Source organism: Papio anubis, chromosome 10 (genome assembly GCF_008728515.1).
Source record: "Papio anubis isolate 15944 chromosome 10, Panubis1.0, whole genome shotgun sequence".
NCBI classification, from domain to species: Eukaryota; Metazoa; Chordata; class Mammalia; order Primates; family Cercopithecidae; genus Papio; species Papio anubis.
The window spans coordinates 32,323,587-32,344,442 of record NC_044985.1 but is presented as its reverse complement, the minus strand read 5'-3'; the positions used below and the strand labels follow the sequence as shown (position 1 = coordinate 32,344,442).

Genomic DNA, 20,856 nt, shown 5'->3' with positions numbered 1-20,856 from the left:
ATTTTAGACAACATTCATTTCAAATACGCATGTATAACTTAATCAAGTAACAAATTAAGCACTGTAAATAGACACACAACTACTTAACTACATTCCTAAAAGTCTGTGTATTTAAGTTGGCCCAAACCCTTGTTTTGGATTTCTCCTTAGGAAAGCAGGAGACCATCTTGTGGTAAAGGCCATCATATATTCAGGTATATGCCTTATTTGCAGGCATTTTGATATATAAAAGTCATCATATATTCAGGTATATGCCTTATTTGCAGCCTTGGCTCTGAGGCAGGTTAAGAGTGTTGTAATGAAGCATCTACTCACAACTGAAAGCAAGGAACTGTGGGTATGGACGTGGCAAACACTGGCAGGCAATGGGGAAAATATCAAAAATTTACTGGGAAAAATTTTGGAGTATAAAGAAAAGTACCAAGTAGTAGCAGTCCCAATAGGGTCTCAAGCTGGTAATTTGCATCACTGGCCCCAGTCCACCGTGCTATGCTTCTCACAGAAATGTCCTACCTGCAGGCACAACATCTTCCACTCACTATACTTTTGACCATGACTCCAGCTGTTCACGTCTGTGTTTATTCACATTTCATTCAACAGTTACTGAGTAGCTAATATATGTGCTAGATACTATGCTAGGTGCTGGGAGTACAAAGATGGTAAGTACTGTGGTCTGAATGTCTGTATTCCCCCCAGAATCCACAGGTTGAAATCCTAACCCCCAAGGTGATGGTATTAGGAGATAGAGCCTTTGGGAGATGATTAGGTCATGGGGGCAGAGCCATCATGAATGGCATTAGGCCATAAAGAGCTCTCTTCCAACATGTGAGTTTACAGCGAAAAGACCATATGCATCAGAAAGTAGTCCCTTACCAGATACTGGATCTGCCAGTGCCTTAATCTTGCCAGCCTCCAGAATTATGATACAAAAGTTTATGTTGTTTATAAGCCATCTAGGTTACGGTGTTTTGTTATAGCAGCCTGAATTAAGACAGCAAAATACTATTTATCCAAAGCCCAGTGTAATATTTGGCTCTCATGAGCTACTCAATGTGGAAGAACAGAAAGGAAAGAGGACGGGAGGGACGAGGATGGGTCAATCCCTGTTCACAAGGAGTTTGTGGCCTCATGGAATTTCTAGTGCTTGTGAAAGTGGTATGAACTTTGTGCCATCCTGGACCCCTAGTTTTGTCAAATAGCAACAGACTCTGATGACCAAACTTGTTTTTTTATAGTCCCTTTTCATGCCTGTTTTATTACCTTGCTTTTCCAAAGAAATCTCTTCAGTGGTCTCATCATTACACTGGGCCCATTCCCATTTTCCCTACTTTTCAGCTTTCTGTTTGATACCTTTTTTTTCCTTCCTGCCTGCTCTTAAATGTGGCTCTAACTTCCCTGAGACTGGCTGGCTCACTCCATTAAGTAATTTGTAGATCTGCCAGATAATAACATTGCAGGGATTGCTGCCAAATGCTTCCCTCACATTTCAGTAATCAAAAATACCAATATCTGATGGCTGGGTTTTGCTTAAACCAGCAGTTCTCTAACATGGTTCTGGGACAAACATCATTATTGCCAGTAACACCGGGGAACTTGTCAAAAATGCAAATTCACAGGCCCAATCTCAGACTTAATGAATCAGAAACTCTGGGGACAATCTACTTTTTAGTAAATCCTCTAGGTTCTTGTTCTGATGTCTGTTCAAAGTTTGATGCCTGATCAAGACTGACACCCTAATCCGTCTGCCTCTCTTCCCAAGAAAAGGCTGGTTTCACAGCTTTACATCTTGCAGGCAGCCAGCCCTCTAATTTCTTTTGTTCAGGGTTTGGGGATGGGGTATGGGAGGATCAGCCCTTTTTTGCTGCTACTTCAGCCTTCCAGAGGCAGCACAATTGTAAGGGTCTTAGGAAGCCCTCATAGCAAAAATCCAGTATAGTTGTCATTTATCTGTTAAGCGGCATTTTTTTTTTCTCAACATTCATCCTGTGAATTTGGAAAATACAGAGAAGTTTGAAGATGAAAATAAATACTGAACTGTAATCTCACTGCTGAATAATAACCATGGAAAATACAAAAAAACTATAAAACTCCAATTAAAGAAATAGAAGAGGATACAAACAAATGGAAAACTATTCCATGCTCATAGATTAGAAGAATTAATATTGCTAAAATGACAATGCTACCCTAAGCAATCTACAGATTCAGTGCAATCTGTATCAAATACCAATGACATTCTTCACAGAAACAAAAAAGTCCTAAATGTCTGTGGAACCATTGATATGCTCCTTTCAATCATTTGTTTTTAGAAAGTTTTAAAAGCTTACATAAAAAATGAGTTTAGTAAACAACAACGTCCACTACTCTAAATTTACAATGTAAACATTTTGTCATTTTTGCTTATTTTAAAACATAAGATGAAAACATTACAGATGAAGTTAAATACTACCTCCACCCCCATCCCATTTTCCTTTTCAGCCCAATCCCCTCCCTTCCACCCCAGAAGCAACCAGTATTATGATTCTCGTCTGTATCCTTTCAGGTCATGTTTTAATATGTTTGTTTCCTATATATGTATACATAAACAATATTTTACTGTTATATGTATTTTGAAATTTTATATAAATACTGGTATATGGTACATATAATTCTGTAACTTGCTTTTCTAAAATTCAACATGTTTTGAGAGCCATCTCTATTGAGGTATATAGATTTATCTCTGTTGCAGATACAGGATTCCAATTCAGGAATTTTTAACCTCAAAATTGTATTCTATCATATGATTATACAACTATTCATCTATTCATAAATAATCATGTTAATGGATCTGCACATTTTCAACTTTACAGATATTGCCAAATTGTTCTCTGAAGCAGTTGTACTGATTCCAAATATTTTCTATGTGTAAATGTGTGTCTTTTAAATATTGAATCATTACCACTTTTTTTTTTCTTCCTGGGCATTTTACTATGACATTAAACACTTTTCCAAAACATGATCTTTAATTGTTGGGTATAACTTTGTCATAAATATATATATAATTTCTTTACTAATTTTCCTTTGGTGGACATAGATTTTTCTCCCAAATTTTCACAATGACAAATAAATCTGATAAAAATATTCCTGTACATATATCTATGCCCATCTTGATAACTCATTTAAAATTATTTGATAACATAGAATTGCATAATTCTAGGGTCTTTACATTTCTTAAAGTGCCAGGAGGGTAGAACTAGGAAATCATTTCAGGCCATGTTTCTTAAACTTTTGAAACTGAAGCATACCTTCTTTTGCTAAATATTAAAATCGATTCTACTTGCTTTCATGATTCTGATAACTTCACCTTCTATATAGACTCATCCAAGATGTAGTCAGGCTTTACTTATATAATTTTATAATTATAATATTATGAAAACTAAAGCTTCTCCTGTTTTCCAAATTTAACACTTTAATATTACTATGCTTTTAGAAGTATCTATTTCACAGCATCTTGCCTCACCTCTCCAAAGACCCACCTTGCTTATATGGTTTCATTTAAGCCCAGTAAGCATAGGTCAAAACATAAAAGATTTTGTGATATGAAGGTACCTCCATCTTACTAAGACTCAGGATCCACAATAGGTCTTATACTTAGGACTTAATTTATATTTATTTCACAAACAGTTCAGTAGCAATAATAATGAGATGTAAAATTGTGTGCGTGTGTGTGTGTGCATGTGTGTATGTTCTGAGGGACATACCTGCCACGATTCCACCAATGTTTTCAGTTTCCTGATTCCTTTAAATATGCAAATTAGTCTCTGGAAATGGCTTTTGGTGGAATGAATTTTAGCAACTGGATTTTCTTCTTTATATTGGCTTCTTCTAACCATTCAGCATTCAAATTAGACATCATCTCCTCAAAAAGCCCATAATGTAAACTCTAGGGGTACTCTCTCACACTTTGTTAATTCACTGATACTTTTATTATTTGATGATGATTATTATTGCTTATCATTTATTTGTGTGTTTATTGACTAGCTCTCCCCATTGGAATGTAAACAGTCTAACAGCAGGACCTTATCATATTCCCAGTTCCTGGTATAATCCCTAGCATACAGTAGGTGCTTAAATACTTCCAAAAGACTGTGCATATTCTAATTAGTCAATATAATTTTACATTCTGATTTTTTACCATGTAGGCTTATAAAATTTTAGCAACACATGTGTCTGAAATGAAACAGGTTTTTAAAAGAAGCCAATGACTATGCATGTTGATAAAACAGCAAAAGAGCCTTTTGCTTTAGATTTTTCCCTGATGATCTCACAATCTTTGATGATTTCTGTGTTGAAAAAGTGTGATAGGGCATCTAAGAAAATTAATATGCTAACTTTAAATTTTATTTATAAAGTTAATCACAGTTTTATTTACTAAGTGGTTTACAGACACATTTTAATTGGATTAATAAAGGAATCCCTAAAATAAATAAATGCAGCAAAATAAAAATTAAACTTATGTTTCAACAGGATGCTAATTAATGGAACAGATCTTTTTTTTTCTCATTTTGCTTTACTGACATTATTGTTAACCTAAGAATAAACTCACTACTTTATGAAGTGTTGAATGGGTATTTTATTTTACTTTAATTTTTTGGAGACAAGGTCTCGCTCTGTTGCCCAGGCTGTAGGGCAATGGCACAATTACGGCTCACTGCAGCTTTGACTTCCTGGGCTCAAGCTATCCTCCTCCCTCAGCCTCCTGTATAGGTGGGATCACAGGTGCCCAAACCAGGCCTGGCTAATTTTTTGATTTTTTTCGTGGAGATGGGAGTCTCCTTTTGTTGCCCAGGCTGGTCTTGAACTCCTGAGCTCAAATGATCCTCTTGTCTTGGCCTTCCAAAGTGCTAGGATTACAAGTGCGAGCCACCGTGCTTGGCTTAAATGTGTATTTTTTTTTTTTTTTTTTTTGAGATGGAGTCTCACTCTGTTACCCAGGCTGGAGGGCAGTGGCGCAATCTCGGCTCACTGCAAGCTCTGACTCCCGGGTTCACATCATTCTCCTGTCTCAGCCTCCCGAGTAGCTGGGACCACAGGCGCCCGCCACCACGCCCGGCTAATTTTTTGTATTTTGAGTAGAGACGGGGTTTCACCATGTTAGCCAGGATGGTCTGGATCTCCTGACTTCGTGATCCACCCGCCTCGGCCTCCCAAAGTGCTGGGATGAGCCACCGCACCTGGCCAAATGTGAATTTCTTAAGTTATACTCAAAACAACATGAAGTGACACCATGAAAATAAGTAAATAGCTATTCTTCATAAACCTTGCTGAATAATATCAAATGCCAAATTCTTCTGATTAAATGATTAATGATAAAAATAATGAATTGGTTTTTGAGTCATGTGATATTATGAGTAAATTCTATTAAAATATTTATAATGACATCACACACTGATCTTGTGCTCAGTGGATGGGACTACTGGGAGACACAACAGGACAGAATTAGCACCCAATTAATTATTGATTTATCAAGATGAGATTATGTACATTAGGTAAAACATAGATATTTGGTATATCTAAATCATGGCTTATACTTTTAATACTATGATTATAAATTTAGCTCATGAAATATTTAAAGGTAATTAAGAAGTCCACTCTATTCCTATATCTGCAAGAGTGAACACCTCATATTCTCCAATTGAGAACAAGTCCTACATAAAACCCGCCTTTATATTTATATTCCAAAACAATATATACGTGTAACAACAGACATCATTGGATTAAAAATAATAACATTACTATTTTGGAGAGGGAAGTCTGAGTGGCTACAACATAATTATCATTTTATTGGATAATAAATGAACATATTCATAATCTTTCCATCGTTAGTGGCTGAATTATGCTTGTTAGAGTAACCCTAAATGACATTTCCCCGTTCTAATTATCTTTCACCATTATGTCAATTATTCAAACAGTTCCTTCACAGTTCCTAGTCAATCCCTCAGTCAACCTTCCCCCATCTGTTTCACCTTTCACCTATTTATTGAAGACATGCATTTTTATTTATGAGCACACTTATCTTGCAGTTACATCTTTTTCATATTTTTAAACTGTGCAATAGATTAGCCCCATTTTTGGCCTAGTTATTTTTCCATTGCTTATCTTCACTGTGCAGTCATTTCTTCCAAAATATACCTCTCAGATACATCCTTTGTAAGCAACCCAATATCTCTGCCAGGCTCCACTTATTCACTCAAACTACCCCAGCACATTTACATTTGTTTTATATAGTTGTACAAGGATACCCTAGAAAGGCAAATCTCTCTTGCCCCTGCCACTCACTAGAGAGAAATTCTCTAGCTTCAGATGTCCTTGACCGTTCAGTGCAGAAAAGTGTAAAAGTTCACAACCTGAGATGAGGGATCATAATGATGTAGGAAAGTTATATTTTTCATCAGCTCTCAAGGTACAGAGACAGGCTCCTGAGCGTGAGGCCAGTCCTCAGAGTCAAGGTAGCAGGCATGCTTGTCTGTGCCCATCTTTGGTCAATAAGATTATTTATACCAGGCCATATTTTGCTACGAAAATTCAGGAACTTGTACACTCTAGTCACATAGAAGTCTTCATTGAACAAAATGCTAAGTGTGGTAGGTTGCCACAAAATTGCAGTTCCTTCCATCAGGAAATGAATTTATCACTCCATACGTTGAATCTTGGCAGGCCTTGTGATTTGCTTTGACCAGTGGAATTTGATGCATATGATACTGTTCAAGTTTTGCACCTAAAACTCAAAAGGCCTTATAACTTTCGCTCTTGTTTCTTGGAATGCCATCATCATGTGAACAATCTGAGCTAGCCCCATCGAGGATGAGAGATCACATGAAGAGAGAAGTCTAGCTGTCCAGCCAGTCCAGCTGAGGCCCTAGACTTGTAAGTAAATATAGCCAGCACCATGTGGAACAGGGATGATCTGCTAGAGCTGGGCCCAGTCTTAACTGCTGACTCACAGAATGAAAAATATTATTTCAAATAGCCAAAAACTATACTAAAAACAATTGCAAAGCCTAAAATAGGGTTTAACTTAAACCAATCATAGTATTGACAGGCTACGTAGCCTTAATGGTTAACAGCAGAAGCTAGAAGCTGGCTGGGTTTGAACCTTGGCTCTACCCTTTATTAACTTGTGACCTTGCACAAGTTTTAAAATTTCTTATAAAATGGGGATTATAACCATATAGGATTGTTCTGGGAAAAAAGTAAGTAAATGTAGATGTGCCTAGCACACAGTAAGTATCCAAATTGTTATTAGTCATATATAGCTATGAAAGTCATATTACAGAAATTTTAATAGCAATGGGAAAAAGACCATGATTTTGTTAGGTGAAAAAATGTACTATAAAATTATACATATAATTATCATCTTAATTTACAAAATGATACTATTTATATAGACATAGGAATAGAACACCACTATACTCTATATGTTCTCTGGTAATGGATAAACATACTTTCTCATTGCCTTTCTGGATTTTCAAATTTTTCTATAATAAACATATATTAGCTCTGTAATCAGGGAAAATACTACCTTCAAAAAATTAAGTGTTATGTCTGTAGAAGAGCTAATTAATGTTTCCCTAATCCTTAGAAGTATTAGGGAAGCTTTTTATTGGAAAGCTTCATGCCCAGTAATATGCTATTATTTCTCTTTCTGTTTTATTCAAAAGGAGAAAAAGATATGGAGAGTCGGAAAGAATACTGCATTAACCTATTATGATCTACATACTGCAAGTAAAAATTAAGGCTGTCCTTTAGATTGGTTCTAAAATGCCTCCGGGTGTCATGCTCACTTTTCTACTTGGAATATTGTCTCCCATCTCACCCTCTTGTTCTTCACTGAATAGTGCCCATTTATCTCAGTTTAAATGTCACTTTCTCAGAGAAGTCTTCCCTCGTCTCCCTAATCTTTACTTAACTTTCCGAGTCTTTAAACTAGGTTCCCCTTGTAATTCTCCCATATAATATACAGTTATTTTGCTTCACAGAAGTTATTACAAACAACTGAGCTTTCTCTTCGCCCTTGACATCCTACAATATTGCAAAAGAAAAAGCAGTTGAGACAAAGAAGTTCAGGTTAAAGCTTCACTTTGTGCCTTTGAAAATATATAATGAGATGGGAAGTGAAGGTCTGTATGCATATATGGAAAATACTTACTATGAAACACTTCCTTTCATTAAAGCCAAAAGTGAACAATTACCAGCTCTCAAATACATATCTTTAAAAAAAATTTATTTTTTATATTTTCTGCAAATCCACCTAGGAATGTACTTAAGAAATGTAGGGAATTGTTTTAAAGAATAGTAACAAGTTATACCAGAACATCTATGAACAAAATGATAAACTCACTATAATTCTCAAGGAAAAATTATTTACGATTTATTCCTGTATGTTAGCTGTCAGCACAGCGGTTATTTTTTGGTTTTCTGTAATATGGTGATTTCTCATAAGGAATACCGATAAAAAAAACTTGGCTGCATTTACATAATCTATTTAAGAGTACACCAACAAGGTTTGGGGGGTAATTTTCACATCTTATCTGTGCATGACTAGTATTTTATCTACTCACAATGCAGCTTAATATATGAACATCAAATCTTTGCTGAAAAATGATGTATATCAATTTTGTTTATTCCCAAACGTGTACGATGAGAATACAATAATGTAAATTATGTCTATTTGAGGGTTTGCAACACACCAAATGGGGTATTCATATATACACTAATATTTACATACACTTTTACTATAAAAATATTTAGTACTCTTCAATTCATTTAACAGTGGCTGCCAAGTTCCTACTTGGATTAATCAATACCAAACAGAGGTAAAGTAATTTATACTTTATATAATAAAGTATATAAATAAACATAAATAAATCAATACCAAACTGAGGTAAAGTAATACCCTACTAGTCCCCTAGTAACCTTGAAAATCAGGTTACTCAAACGAAAAATAAGACAACTCCTCAACCACTGAAGAAACATACCCAAAGACACTCTGTCTGAATATGTATCTAGGAACACCCAAGTTCAATAAGTCTCTCCAGCAAATATTATTAAATGTTCAAGATAACTACAGTCTAGTAAAGTATCTGGTAAGGTCTTTCAATAAACAAGAGGAGGAAGATTATTTCTGTGCAGATTTTAGAAAAGGGAGCCCAAAGAGCATATAATCTCTAAGTCCCATGAAATAAGTGATCTTTTATTGTGTTTCTGTAGCTCACATATCAGGAATGAAACAAGTAGTAAAACCCATGGATGTTTAATGGCCTCATATGAAAAGTGTCTCAAGGAGACTCCATTCAGTACTTGACTGACTATTCACTGGAATGCTGAGGATGGCAGAGAAAATGTAGCGGCCACAGAAAACTTATGCACAAAGTACTCAGGTTGGAGAGGGAGGGAGTTTCAATATAACCAAATGAGGCATACAGTGTTTTAGAGGATGTTCTGAAAAAAGCAAAAACTGTAAAAGTCTCTAATTTAACAAACAGACAAGCAAAATGTAAGAGCAGCCATACACAGGAGGACTTTGGGTCAAACCCCACCTACAGAAGTGTTTGGCTTGCACATGGTTTAAGAATAATAATATAAGTAAATTAATTGACAATATTTAAATCAAAAGATTTCACATAACAATTCTATTTCCTGCTTTACCTGAGAAACTGGACAATATGGTAACACTAGGCCAACATTCCTGCCTTACAACAATTATCTGGAACGGAGCAGTGGCTGCTCCTCCAGAAACAACTTGGCTCTCCAGTTCACTGCAATAACTTCCTGCTTCATTCCCATCAGCCTGGCCTCTATAGGCATTTGGGTTTCCAACTTCTGGAATAGAAAGTACCTTGAGATAAGGCTGAAGGTTTCACTATAGCCCTTAACAAGAGGTACAACTTATTTTGCTACATAGCCATTTATCCTACATTTCATAGTTTCTTCAAAAGGGTAAATGACGAATTCTTAGTAGATCATTATGCACTACCAATGTGTGTAGGAGGGCCAGTAAGCCAGCTAAAACCATAAGCACACAGGTAACTTTCCTAAGGAAATTGAGACTGTGGTGATTATTGACTTAGAGGAAGTAAAGGGTACAGAGAACCATCCAATATCAATCCTCTACTTTCATTCCTCTTCTCCTTCTCCTCCTCCTTTCTTTTTCCTTCCTCCTTTCTTCCTTCCTTCCTTTTCCTTCCTTCCTTTTTCCTTCCTTCCTTCCTTCCTTCCTTCCATTCTTTCTTTCTCTTTCTTTCTTTCCACCATCATTGGCAATATCACATTATCATCTCAGGAACTTATCTTGGGAATCAAATAATTATGGAATCGAATTGTACAATTACTTATTTTAGGATATATAAAATGCCACTGAATTTTTTCTGGATTAAAAAATTGTTTTCTTTTAGCAAATAAAAAAATTCATCAAGTCTTTCAAAGGTATACTTGAGATCTTACAACCTGTTTACTTTCTCTTAGTCATCAGGAAGATATTACAATATTCTGTGTGACAAGGCTCTTCCTCAGCCTGGGTAAAATAATCCTTGGAACAGTCTAACTTATTTTGTTCTATTTCCATGGCCACCACTGGATAACCTTCTGATTATTTGATGGATTTCATAGGTGCTCTGATATAATTAAGTTACTTACTCGGATAGCAAGCTCAAGTATTTCAGACACACACACACACACACACACACACACACACACACAAAAAAAAATAAATACATTAAATACATACACACACACACACATAGGTAATCTGGTATACAAATTAATTTCTTGTAAATATGGATGGTCTGTGTTAGATCCCACAGGCCAGGCTCATCACTCTTGAGAACAAGAACAAAATCAAGTTTTTAATCCGGAAGAGCTACCCTGGACCACAGTTACTCCATAGGGTACTCCCACCATTGAGGTCTTCCCTTCATATCCAGACTATTGTTGTGTTTGTTTGTTTGTGTTTGGATACCACCTTCCTCTAACTACATCATTACTAGAAAAACTAGGGAATGATTTTTGAACCAGAGCAGGACAAGGGAAGTGTAGGACAGGGTGTGGCAACATGCTTGGGTGGTGCTGTTTCTCAGAAAGCAGCCAAGAGAGACAAAGGAGCAACCAAGGGATGTGGAAACAAGGTCAACTGGCATTTCTATTATATAATCCTGATACAATAAATGCCTGCAGGCATTATAATTAATGTTGCAAGTATTGGACATCAACTCTATGTGAGGCACTGTGATGGATGCTGGGAATCCAAACATGAAGAGAACTTAGTCCTCACCTTAAGGAGCTTACTGTCTGGGGAGCGGAGGGGTGGGAAGTGGGGCATAACACTGAATGATAGTTGTTATGATAGGGCTAAGTATGGCGTGCTAATTAAGCTCAAAGAGAGAGTTAATCTAGTTTTCAAGAATTGGTAGGTGTGGGCAGGAGACATCTAGGGCTGCATGGAGCTTAGATGGGCAAAGAAAAGGTTAGTAGGAGACCTGAAACTTCACCTAATCTTTGCAAGTGATCTTATTTCTGGAAGATTAATACTGAAGATTTTATATTTCTGTCTGTTAATAACATTTATAATATCGTATTCATTTTTAGCTGGTAAACAAACATAGAGGTATCATTTTGTCAGACTTTTTAACCTTGAGATGTGGTAAGTGATGAAGCAGTAATAAATATTTTCCAAAGGAAGATGTGGATCCCTGCCTGATGCCTGAAATAGAAAATGATGACCAGACATTTAGATAAGCAAATGCTGTTTTTTTGACAAAGTATTATGAAAGAATGATGATTTGCTTCAATAAGAAAGGAATATTAGATGTGAGTGCATCTTCTTCAGAAGATAAAAAGAGCAACACATGGGTGAGAAAGTATTAGCCTGAGATAAAGTAGTTTAAAACCACTGAAATGTGCATCCTTTAATAAAAGAAGTCTATAACTTATGAGAAGAAGATGGCTATGGTGCTAAAGTTATTTTAGCCAAATGAATAAATAATATTTCCATTTATCTTATCCACTTCCAGGAACTGCACTGAACACTTTATAGATACACAAATTAGCTCATTTAATCCTTTAAGTTTGTTTTTAATTTTTGTGGGTACACAGTAGGTATATATATGTATGAGTTACATGAGATATTTTCATATAGGCCTGCAATACATAATAATCACATTAGGATAAGTGGGGTATCCATCATGTCAAGCATTTATCCTTTGTGTTACGAACGATCCAATTATACTCTTTCAGTTATTTTAAAATGTACCACTAAATTATTTTTGACAATAGTCACCCTGTTGTGCTAGCAAATACTCTGTCTTATTCATTCTTTCTATTTTTTGTACTCATTAGCCATCCCCACTTCTCCCCACAAACCCCCACTACCCTTCCCAGCCTCTGGTAACCATCCTTCTACTTTCTATTTCTATGAGTTCAATTATTTTAGTTTTTAGCTCCCACAAATAATTGAGAACATGTGAAGTTTGTCTTTGTGCACTTGGCTTATTTCATTTCACATAATGACCTCCAATTCCAACCATGCTGTTTCAAATGATAGGATCTCATTCTTCTTTTGGCTGAATAGTACTCCATTGTGTATATACTACATTTTCTTTATCCATTCATCTGTTGATGGACACATAGGTTGCTTCCAAATCTTGGCTATTGTGAATGGTGCTGCAATAAACATGAGAGTGCAGATATCTGATACAGATTTCCATTCTTTTGGGTATCTACCTAGGAGTGGGACTGCTGGATCGTATGGTAGCTCCATTTTTAGTTTTTTGAGGAACCTCCAAACTGTTCTCTCTTTACATTCCCAATTTACATTTCCACCAACAATGTACAAAGGTTCCCTTTTCTCCACATCATCACCAGCATTCATTGCCTGATTTTTGGATAAAAGCCATTTTAACTGGGGTGAGATGGTATCTCACTGTAGTTTTGTTTGCATTTCTCTGATGATCAGTGATGTTGAGCACCTTTTCATATGCCTGTTTGCCATTTATATGACTTCTTTTCAGGAATGTCTGTTCAGATCTTTTGTCCATTATTAAATCAGATTATTAGATTTTTTTCCTATAGAGCTGTTTGAGCTCCTTGTATATTCTGGTTATTGATCTCTGTCAGATAGGTAGTTTGTAAATATTTTCTCCCATTCTGTGGGTTGCCTCTTCACTTTGTTGATTGTTTTCTTGGTTGTATAGAAGCTTTTCAACTTAACGTGGTCCTGTTTGTCCATTTTTACTTTTGTTGTCTGTGCTTGTAGTACTCAAGAAATTTTTGCCCACTCCAATGTCCTGGAGAGTTTCTCCAACGTTTTCTTGTAGTAGTTTCATAGTTTGAGGTCTTAGATATCTGAGTCTTTGATCCGTTTTGATTTGATTTTTGTATATTGCAAGAGATAGGGGTCTAGTTTCAATCTTTTATATATGGATATCCAAGCTCATTTAATCCTTATCGCAATTGTATAAGGCAATGCTTTTATTTTTTCTGTTCTAGAGTTGTGGAAATGGGATGAGAAATTACGTAAATTTACTATCTTTCTTTCTCTGGTAATTATCATTTTTTCTACTTTCATTTCTCCTTAGTATTTATTACTATCTAACATAGTCTATTTTTTTACAATTTATCTTATTATTGTCTGTCTCCTCTGACAAGAATGTAAGCTCTGTGAGCACATGGGATATAGCAGTCATCATAGCAGAAAAAAATCCCTGCTAATTTTTGTTTTGGGTTCACTAGCTCCTTGAAGGTTGGCTTTGTATCACTTCTTCCCCCATAGCACAAAGTACAAGCCTTGCACGTACTGGAACCAAAAACATTTGCTGAGTGAGTGATGAACACTATTAATTAGTAGGCATATACCAAGCCCTCAGCACTGAACTAGTCGCCGTAAGATAAGGAAGTACAAAATACAGTCTCTGATTTAAAATAACACTTAGGAATAGAGCTAGGGATGAAGCATGAAATAGAAAGAAACATGAGGAATACCAAGGGCATAAAAGAAGTCCTCATATGTCAATAATTCCATTCTCAATCATCTAACAATGTCAAAAAATGCCTACTCACAGCTCCTCCCAAGATACCATTGTATTCTGTTGTGCTAAACTTTCTTGTAAATGCCTGAACAATGTGTTTACAACTCTGAGCCTTTGCATATATTGCTCTCTGGGCATAGAAAAACTTCCCCCCATTTTCTTTAAAGTAACCTTTTATTATCCTGTCTAGAGTTACCTGCTTATTCCTCTTTCATCCTACATGTGTTACATGTACGTTACAGCACTTGCCAAACTCTGTTTTAATATACACACATTACTTGTCTTATTTACCTTTGTGTTCCTGGTTTCCAAACAAATTGTCAGGTACATAGTATGCAAACAATGTGCTTCAAGTTTAATTACTCATTTTTCTCTCCTTTCAAAATACTAAAAAACTTTCTTTTTTACTCTCCTAAAATAGAACCATAGATAGAAAAGTTCTTCTTAATAATATATTAAAATCACCCAGTGGTAAACACATACACACAGATAGATGCTAACTGCAGGTATATATTCAATCAAAACTGAGTGGAGGCTGAATCTACTTTTCTTATTTTATTTTCAGCACAATTCCACCTTCAGGGGCTATCACCAGTGCCTAGAAGAGTGCCTGGCACACAGAAAATGACTTGTTGAATAAATAAATGAATGCTTGCATAAAAACCATGTCATTAAATGCTAAACAGCATTTCATAAACTAGATGTATTATAGGAACTCAGAAATAAAGTAACAAATCAGAAAAACAGTGAACTAAGGAGTAGAAAGTTTGGTATCTGCCATTTTCTAGTTTTATAGCTTTGAGCAAGAAACATTTAAACTGATCTTTAACTTCTTAATTTGTAAAAATAATAGATTAGGCTAGTTTTCAAATTATTTTACCAGAAGTCTCCATTGTTGAATGAAATGTAAATGGAATTGCCATTAAATAAAATAGAAAAGATTCATTAGTAAAAATTCATAAGATCAAGTTATGATACTACTTATTTAAATTCATTATTAAGAATGGGCCGGTGGCTCACTCCTGTAATCCTAGCACTTTGGGATGCCAAGGTGGGAGGACTGCTTGAGGCCAGGAGCTTGAGATCAGCCTGGGCAACACAGCAGAACCCTGTCTCTACAAAAAATTTTTACAAATTAGTTGGGCATGGTGGTGCATGCCTGTAGTCCCAGCTACCTGGGAGACTGAGGCAGGAGGACTGCTTGAGCTCAGGAGTTTGAGGCTGCAATAAACTATGATCATGCCACTGCACTTCAGTTTGGGCAACAGGGCTAAAGTGCATCTCTTAAAAAAAAAAAAAAAAAGAATGAACATAGGTGACAACTGCAATTTTAAATTATCCTCATCAGCAATGTCATTTTCTGTATTTTGTTTTGGTTTTACAATGTTGACACAATTCTGATTACCACAAATACACTATTACAAATGGTAACAGTTATTAAAAAAATAATTTGGCAATATTAAGATTTCTGCAATTAAAATGGTCCAGCGGCTTGAATGAGGAGTATAGAAAATTTTGTTTTCAAAACTGAGGGACTATAATCATTATTCATATTTCTGGTCACAAATATAAAAAATAGACAAGAACCACCCAAAACTTAAATTAAGCAAAAAAACTTTCTTTAATATAGTATTATCATATTAACTTATCATTGCAAACTAAAGTGCCAAAGTACACATGGCAGAAAGATACCCTACTTCTGTTTGTACTTAATGTGCCATCCTAGTGCCAATCATAACCTCGAAAGACACAATCCTGAACACCCTAATCCTGAATGCTGAAATCTCAGAAGATCAAAATCCTTAAAGTCTAAAATCTTGAAAATCAGAATCCCAAAAACTTAAAATTTCAAATGCTGAAATCCTGAATGCCAAATTTTGAGGAAGAGATTAGTGATTTTCACTTGTACACGAGACAGTTGGATCATGTTAGGTGGAACGATTACTTTGTTCTTGTCTTTATTTGGAAGTTAAGTGTAGTTTAACGGGATGTGTTTGGATGTCAGGTTGATAAGAGGTGGACTGGTGGGCTTAAGTTTAGGTGTTAACTTGACTAGGTTAAGTAATACCTAGTAAAACATTATTTTTAGTGTATCTGTGATGGTGTTTCCAGGAGTGTGAGTCTGAGTGAACTAACTGGGAAAGTTCTTCTCTCATTGTTGGCAGGCACCATCCAATCTGATGCGGGCCTAGAGAGAAGTAATACAGAAGGCAAACTGGTCTCTTTGAGAACTTGGACACACATTTCTTTTGCTGCTTTGGACATCAGAGAACTACAGGTTGCTGGGCTTTGGACTCCAGGACTTACACCAGTGGCATCCCAGGGTCTCCAGCTTGCAGACGGCCTGCAATGGGACTTTTCAGCCATCATAATAGCATGAGCCAAGTCCCCTAGTAAATCTCCCCTCATATATCTATATACATATTCTCTTGGTTCTCTCTCTCTGGTCAACTCTGTCTAATATAGATTTCGTATCAAGAAGCCAAATATCCTTCCTTCTTACTGTATTCCTCACAACACTATGGAAGAGATCTGTGAAATTGTTCTGTTGCAAAAGAGCTGTGATCAGGTAAGTGTACAAGGCTGCTTAATAATGATAGATACAAAGTTTAAAAGCTAATTATTATTGGTGTGTGAAAGCAGAAAATTGCTTAATTGAAATGTCTGGGCAGTAACCAGACTTTCAAGTGACAGCATTTACTTACAAAATGTGTAGACCACTACGACTCTCCAAATACAAGTGCAGTGAGTGTTTTGAAGATCACAGAAGTGAAAAGGCAGACGAAAAATACAAAAAATCTCTCCTACCAAATTATCAGTTGTGTATGACTTTGTAGCTTCACATATAGCACCAATATGATACACTATGTATTTCATCTTTGCATCATTTCCAATACTGGATGTACAAAATGTGTAAGACTTTTAGAGAGTTCTAATTCATTTTATGCATTTATTGCGAATTTGACTTCACGAAAGTACATTATCGCAAGTTGACTTTGTGTGAAAGCATTGTGGGTGTATATAAAATGTTGAAACTTCCTCAATAAATCAAGAGAGGTCCTTTTCGTATATCTGCATTTCTAAAAGATAAAAACTAAAATTCTCGTGATCTTGGCTCTTTGGGCATATGTGGTGGTGACCCATTAAGGCTTTTGATTAATCTCATCAAAAGTCTTAGGTTGTCTGTCATGGTATTTCAGATGATTGCAACCATAAAGCTGGGTGCAAACAATTACCAACTGTAGTAACATGTGCTTATATATTTCACTTTTTGGCCTATTTCTTCATGAATATGGTTCATCTGCTCATAACTGTTTCACCTATGTGACTGTCTTTAGTATACCTGTTTCTGCTTGCAAAAATATGAATGTTATTATTTCCTATTTCATTGTGTAAAGTGGCCTGTGAAGTGTTGTGACATGTTTTTATGTTTATCAAATAGATTTTCTTTTCAAAGTGTAAATAAAAGTCTTTAAAGACTTTTTAAAATTACTTTTTCCAGAATAACATTTTTGAGATTTTGATCTTTTGAGATAGTAACTTTCAAGATTTTAGACATTAGGGAATTTGATGTTTCAGGATTTCAATATTTGGGATTATAGCTTCAGGATTGTGGCTTCTGGGATTATGGCCCAAATCTATGGCATACACATGCTGCAGCAGTGGTCTTGCTTGTATAATTTGATTTGGATATGTAATATTGCACCCAAGATTTAAAAAGGCCAGCTATAAACTTAAAAATAAAAACATATGGGCTGGGCGTGGTGGCTCACACCTGTAATCTCAGCACTTTGGGAGGCCGAGGTGGGTAGATGACAAGGTCAGGAGATCGAGACCATCCTGGCTAATATGGTGAAACCCTGTCTCTACTGAAAATACAAAACATTAGCCAGGCGCGGTGGCATGTGTCTATAGTCCCAGCTACTTGGGAGGCTAAGGCAGGAGAATAGCTTGAACCCAGGAGGTGGAGGTTGCAGTGAGTCAAGATTGCACCACTGCACTCCAGCCTGGGTGACAGAGCGAACATATAAAAAATAAATAAAAACATATATTCATAGGAAGTTCAAATACCTACATAAAAATTAGTAAGGAAGCTTTAATTGGCAGTCCATAAAAATATAAACTAATAGGGCAGCTTAGTTTTATTTTGTGATCCCTAATGTGTTACACTTTGGTACAACACATCTGAGTGTGCATGTTATTTTTATTACAGTCTTAAAATATTTAATATGCTTAAAATATTTAAATGTTGCAGCCAACATTTGGGAAACCTTGAAGAACCTCCTGTGAACTGGATATTCTTTCTAGTCCTTTCAATTCTATCATTTCTACATAATCTAGAAAAGCAAGGGCCAGACGTGGTGGCTCACGCCTGTAATCTCAGCACTTTGGGAGGCTGAGACAGGCGGATCACCTGAGGTCGGGAGTTTGAGACCAGCCTGACCAACATGGAGAAACCCTGTCTCTACTAAAAATACAAAATTAGCCTGGTGTGGTGGTGCATGCCTGTAGTCTCAGCTACTTGGGAGGCTGAGGCAAGAGAATCACTTGAACTCAGGAGGTGGAGGTTGCAGTGAGCCGAGATTGTACCACTGCATTCCAGCCTGGGCAACAGAGCAAGACTATGTCTCCAAAAAACAAAAACAAAAACAAAAACAAAACAAGAAATAATTTATAAAGATTTTTTTGATTTCTTCAAATAAATCTTGTACAAATTTACTGAGATTAGACACTCATGGGAGAAGAAAGAGCCTGATCAGACAGAAGTAGAGAACTTGTGTTAGGGAGTATCAAGAAATATTACATTTAAGAAAACATGTCAATCTTCCTAAAACAGGCAGATTCCCTACACAGATAAGCTAAAAACAGCTTGGTATCATAAATCCATGACACCTTATAAACAGAAATATTGCTGGTCTATAGGTATCTTAACTTACAAATGCAATTTCATTCCTCTGTAGCTATTTTTTGATAACATCTGTCAGATGTAGAGTATCTTTTCACTGAATTTGCCTTCATTTACTTGAAGAATATATTCTGATTTGAACTATAGAGGAAACTCTCTTAACTGACTTCTATTTAAACAAATCACTGAATTAATCAAAATTGCATTCCCTTTTGGACACAGACAGAATGGAAAGAGACGGGAAGAAAGCAAGCCACCTGGAAAACAGATTTGAGGATATTGTCTATGAAAACTTTCCCAATCTCACTAGAGAGGCCAACATTCAAATTCAAGAAATGCAGAGAACCCCTGCAAGATATTACACGAGAAGACCATTCCTAAGACATAATCATCAGATTTTTCAAGGTTGAAATGAAAGAAAAAAATGTTAAAGGCAGCTAGAGAGAAGGGGCAGGTCACCTACAAAGGAAATCTTTTCAGCCTAATAGCAGACCTTTCAGCAGAAACCCTACAAGCCAGAAGAGACTGGGGCCCTATATTCAGCATTCTTGAAGAAAAAAATGTCCATCCAAGCATTTCATATCCAGGCAAACTAAGCTTCACAAGTGAAGGAGAAATAAGATCCTTTTCAGACAAGCAAATGCTAAGAGAATTTATTACTACCAGACCTGCCTTATAAGAGTTCCCTCAATATGGAAAGGAAAGACTTACCAGTCACTTCAGAAAAAGTGCACAGATGAGTGACACTATAAAGCAACCACACAAACAAATCTGCAAAACCAGCTAACCAAACAATGACATTATTGATATGTACAGATTTGATCCTAACTATGAATGTAAGTGGATGAAATGCCCCAATTAAAAGGCACAGAATAGCAAGCTAGAAAAAGAAGCAAGACTCAAAAGTGTGCTGTCTTCAAGTGATCCATCTCACATTCAATGACACCCATGGGCTCAAAGTAAAGGGATGGAGAAAACTCTACCAAGAAAATAGAAAAAAGCAGAGGTTGCTACTCTAATTTCAGACAAACAGATTTTAAACCAATAATGATCAAAAAAGACAATGAAGAGCACATGTAATGCTTACCATTATGTAAATGACAAAGGGTTCAATTCAACAAGAAGACCTAACTATCTAAATATATATGCACCCAACAGAGGAGCACCCAGATTCATAAAACAAGTTCTTAGAGACCCATGAAGAGGTATAGATTCCCACACAATAATAGTGGGAGACTTCAACACCATACTGACAGTGTTAGACAGATCATCAAGGCAGAAAACTAAAAATGCTATACTGGACTCTTGACCAAATGGACATAATAGACATCTACAGAATTCTCTACCCCAAAACACCAGAATATACATTCTTCTCATCGCCACATGACACATACTCTAAAATGGATCACACATTTGAACATAAAACAATCCTTCGCAAATGCAAAGCACCAAAATCAACCAACTCCACTCCTGGACCACAGCACAATAAAAACAGAAATCAACAGTAAGATAATCACTCAAAATCATACAAGTACATGGAAATTAAACAACCTGCTCCTGAATGACTTTTAGGTAAATAATGAAATTAAGACTGAAATCCAGAAACTCATTGAAACTAATGAGAAAAAAGCTACAACATACCAGAATCTCTTGGACATAGCTAAGGCAGTGTTAAAAGCAAAGTTTATAGCATTAAATAATCAAATCAAAAAGTGGGAAAACTCTCAAATTAACAACCTGACATTACAACTAGAAGTAGTAGAAAAGCAAGACAAAAGTAATCCCAAAGCTAGCAAAAGACAAGAAATAACAAAAATCAGAGCTGAACTGAGGGAAATTGAGCCAGGAAAACCCACACAAAATATGAACGAATCCAGAATTCATTTCTTTGAA

General features: G+C 36.0%; 1 protein-coding gene across 10 annotated transcripts in view; it reads right to left on the bottom strand.

Annotated features, from left to right (window-relative positions):
• The window catches only part of MBD5 (methyl-CpG binding domain protein 5), a 493,059-nt gene that overhangs the window by 56,561 nt on the left and 415,642 nt on the right, over positions 1-20,856 (bottom strand). Inside the window, exon 1 of one of the 10 annotated variants that reach the window (XM_017946522.3) lies at positions 14,349-15,105. The exons of the other annotated variants lie outside the window; for them this stretch is intronic. The gene's annotated coding sequence lies outside the window, so the exon portion shown is untranslated. Of the gene's footprint in view, positions 1-14,348; positions 15,106-20,856 lie in introns of those variants that run through there. 10 annotated transcript variants of the gene reach the window in all.